Source organism: Parasteatoda tepidariorum, chromosome 5, assembly GCF_043381705.1.
Source record: "Parasteatoda tepidariorum isolate YZ-2023 chromosome 5, CAS_Ptep_4.0, whole genome shotgun sequence".
Classification (NCBI taxonomy): domain Eukaryota; kingdom Metazoa; phylum Arthropoda; class Arachnida; order Araneae; family Theridiidae; genus Parasteatoda; species Parasteatoda tepidariorum.
The window spans coordinates 4,520,887-4,530,691 of NC_092208.1; the positions used below are offsets into that span (position 1 = coordinate 4,520,887).

The window sequence follows — 9,805 nt, forward strand, 5'->3', positions numbered from 1 at the left end:
AATAGCATTGCTGTTAGCATTTTAAAATGACTTTTCACTAGCATTGACTGTTTTGTATACTTAAAAAATTTAATTGAATAATATATATATATATATATATATATATATAGTAGGAAATCCGATGATATTCTTGCTGAAAGTAACTCCAAATTTTAGTACAATTCCTTGTTTTGACTGTTAACATATTCAACTAAATCTTGAAGATAATTTTCAGTGGAAAACGAGATTTAAAAGTTTCGCCTTTACTTTTATATTCACCCCAAAGCTTTTTCGAATTTTTAACTGCACTAAAATACGACTTAACGAAGATAGTAACAAATATTTTTCATAAAACAGGAGTTATTGTTAAAGTTCGAGAATATTCACTCAATGGAAATGGGAAAAAAAGAAGAAAATTTAGGTAGCAATGAGTACTTAAGTCATTTATAGTTATTCTTAACATTAACTTCTACTATTTGGGTTTCGAATATAAAAGTTATATTTTTGGAATAAAACAATTGCATTTATATAAGTCCCAAAGATAGTATTTCGTATTTAAAGAAATAGTGAAGCATTCCAACAACATCCCAGGAGTTAACCAGGAGGATCAATGGAGATTGAACAAGGAAATAATAATTCTTATCATTAATTACATTCATTTGGGAAACGGATATTGAATTATTATTTCTTTAAATCACAAAAAGGATTGCATAATGATTATATTGGAAAATAAGTCTCATTTAGTAATTTAAGAAATAGAAAATCTTACCATTAACTTCTTCAATTCGGGAATCCAATATTAACTTCATAATTTTTGAAATCGAACAATTTGAGTATAGTCACAAAAACTCAGACGATATTCCAAAAGTCAAACTGCGATGGAATTCATAGAATAATTTTCTTTAGGGTTCCCGTATGTTGCAGTTCCTGGATTTTGATTGTGCAGCTGCCATAGTCACAGAATCCAGATCCTGATACTGCGTTTTCAGGATCTTTGTCCCATCGTACAGGCAGAAGAATATCGAGCCGTAAAGCAGCGCCATCTACCGGGGATACAGAGTGAGCTGGATCGATTTTTACGAATCGTTTCAGTTTTCTTGAGACATGTATTTAAAATCTTCTTCGAAGCATAGGCGTAGCGTGGGGGGAAAGCACGAAAGGGCACGTGCTCCCAAAATATTCTGTCAAAATTCGAATTTTTTTGCAGTTGATTTTATAACTGAAAAAAAAAACTTTATTTAATTGCTGAGCAAAAATTAAGATTATTACATCCACTATTAAATTTTTTCCCGGTTATTATTTTTCTTTTTTTTTCTTAGTTTGGTTTATTCTAACATATTCATAGAAGATAAAAAGTCACTTTTAAAAAGAGAAAAAGATTTTAAACTATTGACTTAATAATCGTCTGCTTTAAGAAGCCATTTGGGTATTTTTGTTCCATGTACTAACTCGTAGGTGCTAGTAAAAGCAGTTGTTTGGAAAAGCAGGTGAAATGAATATGGGTCTATTTTTTTAAAGGGTTAAAGGGGTTGTAGATCATACAATCATTTATACTTAAGGGTACAATTAACTACGAATATTCATAATTCTCGGCTTAATCTATCCAAAACCTTGAATTAAAAAAAAGAATTGAATGAAAATTGCTCTGGTTTTCTTGTAGTTTCAATTTCGATTATTGATCAGAGTTTCGTTTATTCGACAATTTTTCCTTTGGAGGTTTATTTTTAGTTTCTTAAGGTTTATATTTGTTTATGTAGTGCACACCTTCCCAAACACACACACCTTATGTATGAAAGAGTAAATTTAAAAGTGTTTGGAAAATACTGTTTTGAGCATGCTTCGAAAATTATATTGCCCGACGTACCCGTGATATGCATGCTTTATCATGTAAATATTATGTATGCCTGCTGGTCATGTAAATATTTAGAGATATCGTGAAATACTGATAAATCTTCCCTTAAATTTTGAAGAAATCCTTGGAAAAAGTGAATCAAGGTCAGTGAGCCGTGATGCCTCAGGGGATAAAGCATTCGCCTTCCAATAAAGTGAACAGGGTTCGAATCCCAGCGATGGTTCGTCGATACGAATTCCACACCCAGCTTGCACCGACCACAGTACTGACGTGAAGACAAATCATGGGTTAGAGACCCATTGCCGATAGGCTAACCGTGGAAGGATTTCGTGGTCTTCCTTTCCATGTAACGCAAATACTGGTTAATTCCGTTAAAAAAAGTCCTCCACGAAGGCAATTTTCCCCCAATACTTGATCCAGGAGTTCTCTTGCTTTTTCACGTATCCTTTTTGTTAATTTTTTTTACAATTCTCATAAAACAATTTCCTTAATTTTCATTGATTAATAAAAAAAAAGCACTCATGCAAATAACAAAAATCATAGATTATGATTTTAAATTTTTTTCCCTCATACTTGATGTTACAATTGAAACAATTATTTTTTATGCATTGATCGTATTTACGGTTGAAATTTTTTTTCTTGGGAAATTTTTATTTTCAGTGATTTGATTGCCATAAAAAATGTTTCAAGAAATTATTTTCATATTTATTGTTTTATGTGTGACAGTTTCTATGATTTTTTGGATTATAGTAGAGTTTATATTTTTGCTTTACTATAGTGTGTAGGGTTAAGTTGAAAATGCCATTTAAATATTTTTCTCTTCGTAATGCAACTATAATAATTATTGAAATTAAAATTTTAATATATGAATGCAGTTACGGTGTGGCAAAAATTAAATCAAGAAGTGTTAAACCTAATACGAATAATTTGGAAAAATGAAAAATAAGATACTTGTTGTTAGAATTTGAATTGAAATGTGAAACCAGACATTAATGCTTGAGTCCAACGGTGGTAAATAGTTCTAGCTCAGTTGTTTCCATAAACAAATCTTTTCCTTATTTCCGAGCTTTAATTCCAGCATAAAGATAGGAAAGTGACCAAACACAAATTGAAAAATAATAGTAACCATATTAGAATTTTTCACACCTGAATCATGTAAATTGTGGCAATTGTGGCAAATTAAATTACCAATTAACATCTCTGCACAAAAATTACTTTAAAAAAAATATCCGAACTAAAATTTTTGAAAAAAAAAAAGAAAAAAAAAACAATTTATGTCCAAAAAGAAAGAAAGATAAAAATTTAAACAAACAAAAGGTAACTTGCAAATTAACCAAACTTGTACTTCAGATTAAAAATGAGGAAAATAGCTAGATCAGTCAAAAATTAAAAACTGATTTACATTAATACCATGTTAAATTTGAAAGCTTTGTTTTGTATTTCAATTAGTGATTGTGTTAAACAGGTTGTAATGCAAAATCTGAGAAGACTGATCAGCTTTTCTGATTAAAAGCAATTTGTCCTTACACATTTTTCCTGAAATCCTGGTTAATGATTGCAATAAAAATATCAATAAAAAAAAGTATAAATAAATATAGAGAAAATAGAAAGAAAAGAAAAAAAAAGAAAGAAAAGAGAAAGAAAGGAGAAAGAAAGGAAAGAAAATTTTGGACATAATAAAAGTAAAATGAGAATAACAAGAATGTAAACAAAGTGAATTTAAAGAAAAATAAGACAAAAAATAGACTTAAAAACAAAGATTTAAATAGCAAAACTGATAATAATCTTGAATTTTCAAATATTCTTGAGACTAAATGTGATAATGGTGGGTAACATTGTCAAAATTTTGTTGACAGAATTGTGCAAATCCAAGATAATAAATAAATTCTTAATTTCAGGAAATTTTCAAATATTTTGCTATTAAAGTGACAAATATGTAAGGTAATAAATAAAATGATATAAAGACAATACTGAAATCTTGGACTTCACAATAACAACCACTGTGTCATTTTTTATTTCATTTTGTTTTCAAAAAGGTAAACAATACTCAAATCTAATTTCAGATTGAAATTTTTGCTGTAAAACTGTTTTTTGTATTTTATGTTTTACATTTTAACTTACACATTTAAAAAAAAATGTTTATAAATTTTTGTCATCATGATTGAGGAGTCAATTTAAAAAGTGTGTGATAATGAGGAATACTATGGTGAAAAAACTTAGTTGTAATCTTCAAACAGACTTGGAGCTGGAAAAACTGTTAATTCATAAAAGCTGTTGAAAATGAAAATCTTAAATTTGCTGATGATGCTACTACAGATTTCTGATTGGGCTAAAATTTTTACCATGAGTACATATGTAAATGTTTTATAATTCATATTACTTTTATATATTGTTAATATTACAAATTTGATTATTTTCATTTTAATTGTGCTTCTATCAGAGGGAAGATTTTGCAAATAGATAATTTTTAAACTTTTTGGATTGTAATTAAACATTTTTGGCGAGGGGGGATGTAACTTAAAAAGCTTCAATTAATCTTTTTATGTTATCCTAATTAATTATTCAAATCGAAATACTTTCTCACACTTTTAAAAGCCACATCCTGTTCTTAAATCTATTGTTAGCTCAAGCATGCATTTAATTAAAAGCAGGACATTTTCCCCTTTGCTCTCTGTGGGAAACTGTCGACCCATTTGATAATCCAAGTACAATTTCTTAGATTTCCCTCTTTACCTAAATTAAGACATTTTATGGATAGCAAGATTTTCCCTAACATATAACCAAGGAGAGCAACTTTTCGTGTTCACTTTTTACACTTTCTCATGACTGCTCTGTCTAATAATTAATAAATAAATTTTGTACCTTCCTTCCCGGCCTAAGACCTGTTTTAATTCTTCCACTCGGCAACGACGTGATATATATATATTCATTGTGAGTGTGTGCTTGCATAATTTTTTTTTTTAGCTAGAGTAATAAATAGTTTTTCGGAACTATGGTTAGNAATGTTTTTCTTTAGATTTCATAAACTATATCTAATAAGCATAATTTTTTAAAATGAATCGTCATATAAACTGTGGAATACCATTAAAACAAACCTTTACGTAATATAGTTACATATTAAACAGAGCAAAGATTTTATTACTCAGCGAGTTTAAATGATCGCTCCTGAGGTATGATCCGGGTTTATTGCAAATAGATGGGGTCATTTAATGACAGAGAGACCAGACTGTGCTAGAACTCTAGGGTAGTAATTTCCTTGAAATATAACTCACTCAAAGGGAAAGTAATTAAAAAAGTAACAGAAACTGCTAGACTAGAGGAACGAAAAGGAAGTCTTTTAGGGTACTTTACGGAAATTAAACTAGCATTTATTCAAGAAAAATACTCCCAGGAAGAATGTTTTTCTCGTACATTTAATCAGTGCTATAGTGTCAGTAACAAAAGGTACTAAGAATTATAAGACTACAGCGGATATGATTTTTATAATCCGTATAGTCGCTAGAAACTACACGGCTGTATAATCTAAAGACGACTTCAACCCCTTAACAGTGAATATTTCAGAAAAATGAACCAAGAATGAAGAATTTTTTTGAGTGTTTAAATTTTATCTTCTTTATATTATTATAAAAGTTAGAAAAAAAATTTTTATGACAAAAATAAAATTTTAAATGCAATAACTGCGGTATTTAAAATATTTACATACACATATAAAAAATAAAGGATTACACGCACAACTTATTCAATTAGAGCAAATGAAACAAAATTTTGAGGCTAAATATAATATAACTAGTATGATGTAATATAAAAACACAACAACATGATTTTCAATACACAAATCTTTTACAGTATGGTGTATCCCAGAACCCCAACCCACATTTTCCCTCCCTCGATTGAAGTCGTAGTCCGTGAAAAACTGGAACCACTTATGCCATCTATTAGGAAAATAGTGAATTAAGTATCCTAAAGTAAAAACGAACGCAACGCGGCCTTCATAAAATAGAAAGGTTAATTTTTCTCCTGCCCGAAGTTAGTTCGGATATCACAAATACTGCACATAATAGTTCGCCCCAACTGGACAACAGACTGGCCAGGTGTTAAGTTTATCAACATAAGAAGAATTAAGTTTAAGTCTGTTTAAAAATCATTTAATATCATTACGGCGAACCAATGATCAAAAACACTAATTCTCTTGACGGGATTAATTGAAGATCCATTTTTTAATGACATTATTTTAATTTATCAAGAAAGCTTTCAATCTAGTTCTAGCTATAGATTCGAACAATTGGATACTTGCAACTAATCACATGATGGCGTCTGATCACGTGGCTGTGCATGACGTGTTTGCTTTACAGTTTTAACAATGAAAAATGTGTAAGGCTTGTGAAAAGTGAGTAAGGCTTGGACTTATTGTCACTCAGAATCAATTTTTGGATCATATTTAATTGGATACCTGCAAACGAAGTTATGCGTGTGTGACGAACTTGATTGGCTGAATTTATGCATGATATTTCTGCGCAATTCCATCCAAAACACGATTTTCCATGCGAACACATCAGAAAAATAATACAGAAACTTTTTTCCCCCCTGATATTATTCACTTCGTCCCCTCATAATCTAGCTTTCTTGACAATTATGATTTATATTTTCCTGTAGCTGGCTTATTGCAAATATTTATACAAAAACTCAGTCTGAAAAAAATTTAAAACTCGAAAAAAAATTCCAGAAACGTCGCCTGCTCTTTTTTTTAACTAACCTCGTCGTACTGTTATTTATGATTGCTCATGTTAGCCTGTTTTTTTTTTTTTTTTTTTTTTTTTTTTTTTTTTTTTTTTTTTTTTACTCTTATAGGGATAAGCCTCAGTGAATATACCGTCCCTGGCTAAATTATTAGACACACTATAAGATTCCAAGTAAAATCTTAATTATCAGGTGATAACTATACAGCTTTATTGTTTTTACCCGACTGAAACCGGTTTGCACTTGTTTATGTTCGTGTATCCATTGGTTAAATTGGACGATGTATATTATAAATTCAACAATTGGATAAATAAGACGATATATTATATAGAATATTAATTATTCCAGGTATTATATTAGTATATTATAATAATTAGACTAAAATATTAGACGTACTGTAGTTTTTTTTTATTATTACATGTTTCTCACCAGTTTGTATGCAATATTTTAATATTTAAGCATACATGTAATGGGCTTTAATTTAGGATATAGATTTTTAACATGCTTCCTATTTGTATTTATTTTTAATGTAGAGCGTTACAATGTTAACCCATTGATACACGAGCGTAAGCAAGAGTAAGCCAAGTAAAAACAATAAAGCTGTATAGTATCACTAGATAATTAAGATTTTACATAGAATCTTATAATGCGTCTAATAATTTGGCGAGTTACTGAACATTATTAGCCGAAGAAATTTGATATATATCACTCGAGGTCTGTTTACAAGCATTACTGCAAATTCAGGGCTAAGTGAGTAAAGGATCATTTTTAACTTCTTTTAAAAGTATTTATTCGTATTTGGTCTATGGCTTACTGTCAATTATGTGAAATAAAAATGCTGCACAAAGTTCCTCAATGCAGATTTGAGCTCATCGATGAGCTCACTTTGTCATTAAATTTGATGGATCCACGAAAAATGAGTAACAAAGGCATTGTGTTTTTCATATACCTTGTAATAAACATTTGTTCAAAAAAAATTTTTTTTTCTCAAATTCTCTTCAATACTTTGGTTTTTTAAGTGGCGATGGCTGGTCGATACGAATCCGCACCCGGCTTGCACCGACTACAGTGCTGACGTGAAATATCCTCAGTGGTAGACTGATCCTGGGTTGGAGTCCCCTTGCCGTGAGGCTAACCGTGGGAGGTTCTCGTGGTCTTCCTCTCCAGGTGACGCAAATGCGGGTTAGCTCCCTCGAAAAGTCCTCCACGAGGGCAAATTTCTCCCACCACTTGATCTATGAGTTCCCTTGTCTTCTGGATTGTGTCCAAAATGACAATGCTACAGAGTTCAACAGTCGTAAACCCGAAAATTGGGTCAGCTGTTCAACGACGGTTATAAAATAAAATAAAATACTTTGGTTTTATTACTAGAATGGAAAAGTAAAAATGCACAAATTACTATTAGGAACATTGCGACTTATGAAAGTATTGATAGTTATGGTTTTAAATTCTGTGATTTTTTAAAGTGTAAATTGAAACACTTATAAATTTTAAACGTGATAAATCATATTGGCTTTGTACAGACGTAACCAGAACTTATTTCAAAGCGTACAGTAATTAGAATTTTTACATAGAGATCGTTACAGTGCTGATAGTCTATTTCTGATCTAGTACTCTCTTGATTTTGATTTGATATTAAAAAATCTGATCTCCTGACTCATTTCTTTGCTTAAGATGAAGTCGTTTAAATCGTCAGAGTAGAAACTAAACTTTCATCCCTTCAGTGGGTCGATAAATGAGTGCCAAGCATGCTTTGGAACTAAACACTAGGGGTTCCGCGTTCGGCTGACCACCTGACCAGAACATCTGTTCCTGCATCCCAGAGCCCAAGGTCAAGAAAACTGAGATGGGCACAGTAGGCCTTGGCCCTCTTTGGGCTGTGGCGCCACTGAGTTTAGTTTAGAAACTAAACTACTACCCCCATTGGAGTCCTATTCAGCCCTTTGACTGAATGTTTTCGTGTTTTCTGCGACATACCTCTCTAACACTAATATCTTTTTGAAAGACACTTAAAAATAACAAATTTACATGATACTAATTTAAATCAACAGTAGCGTTAACTTCAATGAATAAATAAATAAATCGGATCAAATAACAATATTTTTTAATTGAATACGTAATATTTTTTTAAATTCTAATATTATGGGTGATATTCTCACATTTTGTTGGAAGATAGCACGCTAATTATTTCCTTTTTCGTATTTTGTAATACATCATCATATTAAAAAATTAAAAAAAAAATCGTGAAATCTGTAGCGTTCGTTGCTGAAAAAAGGATCGGCGGCGAAATCATGAGATCCTTTAGCGTGTTTTCGGGATTCAGTTGTTGTAATAAATGATATCGTATTAAAAATACCGGATTTTAAAAGCTACGGGGAAATCAGTAGTAATTAACTGTATGAAAAAAAAAAAACAGAACGAAAATTTCTACAGAAAAGAAAATTAAATTTTTTACTTCATTATTTTTCATTATTCTCAAATGAGAAAAATCACAAGCATTTTTTTCCCACTCCGATGCGCGAGAAAGGATCATTTGAATATAATTCTTAAGAATATATTTTGAAGATTACAATATAATTCTGAAGAACATAAAAGATAAAATCTTTCAAAAATTTCTGCAGAAAAGAAAAGAAAAGCGAAATATTTTACTTTCCAAAAGAAAAATCTTCCTGCAAGAACTCGGTAACGTTCTGCGACAATGTCGCCACTATTCTACCACGGGGCTATTTAGCAGTTAAGTTTATAAAATTAATTTTATCTGCGTTCTACTGAAACTAAATAAACCTGATAGCAATACGTTTTTATTTATATACTAATAGTGATTTGTTAAAATCTAATAAGCTAGAGCTTTAAAATCATTGGGCAAGTCAAAACATGGGTTCGAAATGTGAAGAAGAAGATATTGTCGAGGCTGATGACTTGCATCGTTCAGTGTCGTTTTACAACTACTGTTGTTCTATATATATGGAAAGAACTTTATTAAAGTTGGAAACATGAAATCATGGAAATGCAATGGCTGTAAAATCCAGGGAAACAAGCAGGCTATTCAAAAGAAGAAAAAAAAACGCAAGAAGCAAAAGTAATTCAGAATTAGCGAAACATAACTTTCATAAACGAGATTTTTGGAAAAAATAAAATAAGGAGACTTTAGGCTTAAAATAATCCGCTAACAAACGTTTCGAAGTTTACGGAAATTCGTTAAAATTCAATGGTGACCTGATTGTAAAAGTCTCAAAG

General features: G+C 30.7%; 1 protein-coding gene across 4 annotated transcripts in view; it reads right to left on the reverse strand.

Moving 5' to 3' along the window:
* LOC107456505 (semaphorin-1A) overlaps positions 1-989 on the reverse strand; it is a 185,194-nt gene extending 184,205 nt beyond the window's left edge. For all 4 annotated transcript variants that reach the window (XM_071180937.1, XM_071180934.1, XM_043048674.2 and 1 more), the window contains exon 1: positions 749-989. The gene's annotated coding sequence lies outside the window, so the exon portion shown is untranslated. The remainder of the gene's footprint in view (positions 1-748) is intronic.
* Positions 990-9,805: the final 8,816 nt, after the last annotated feature.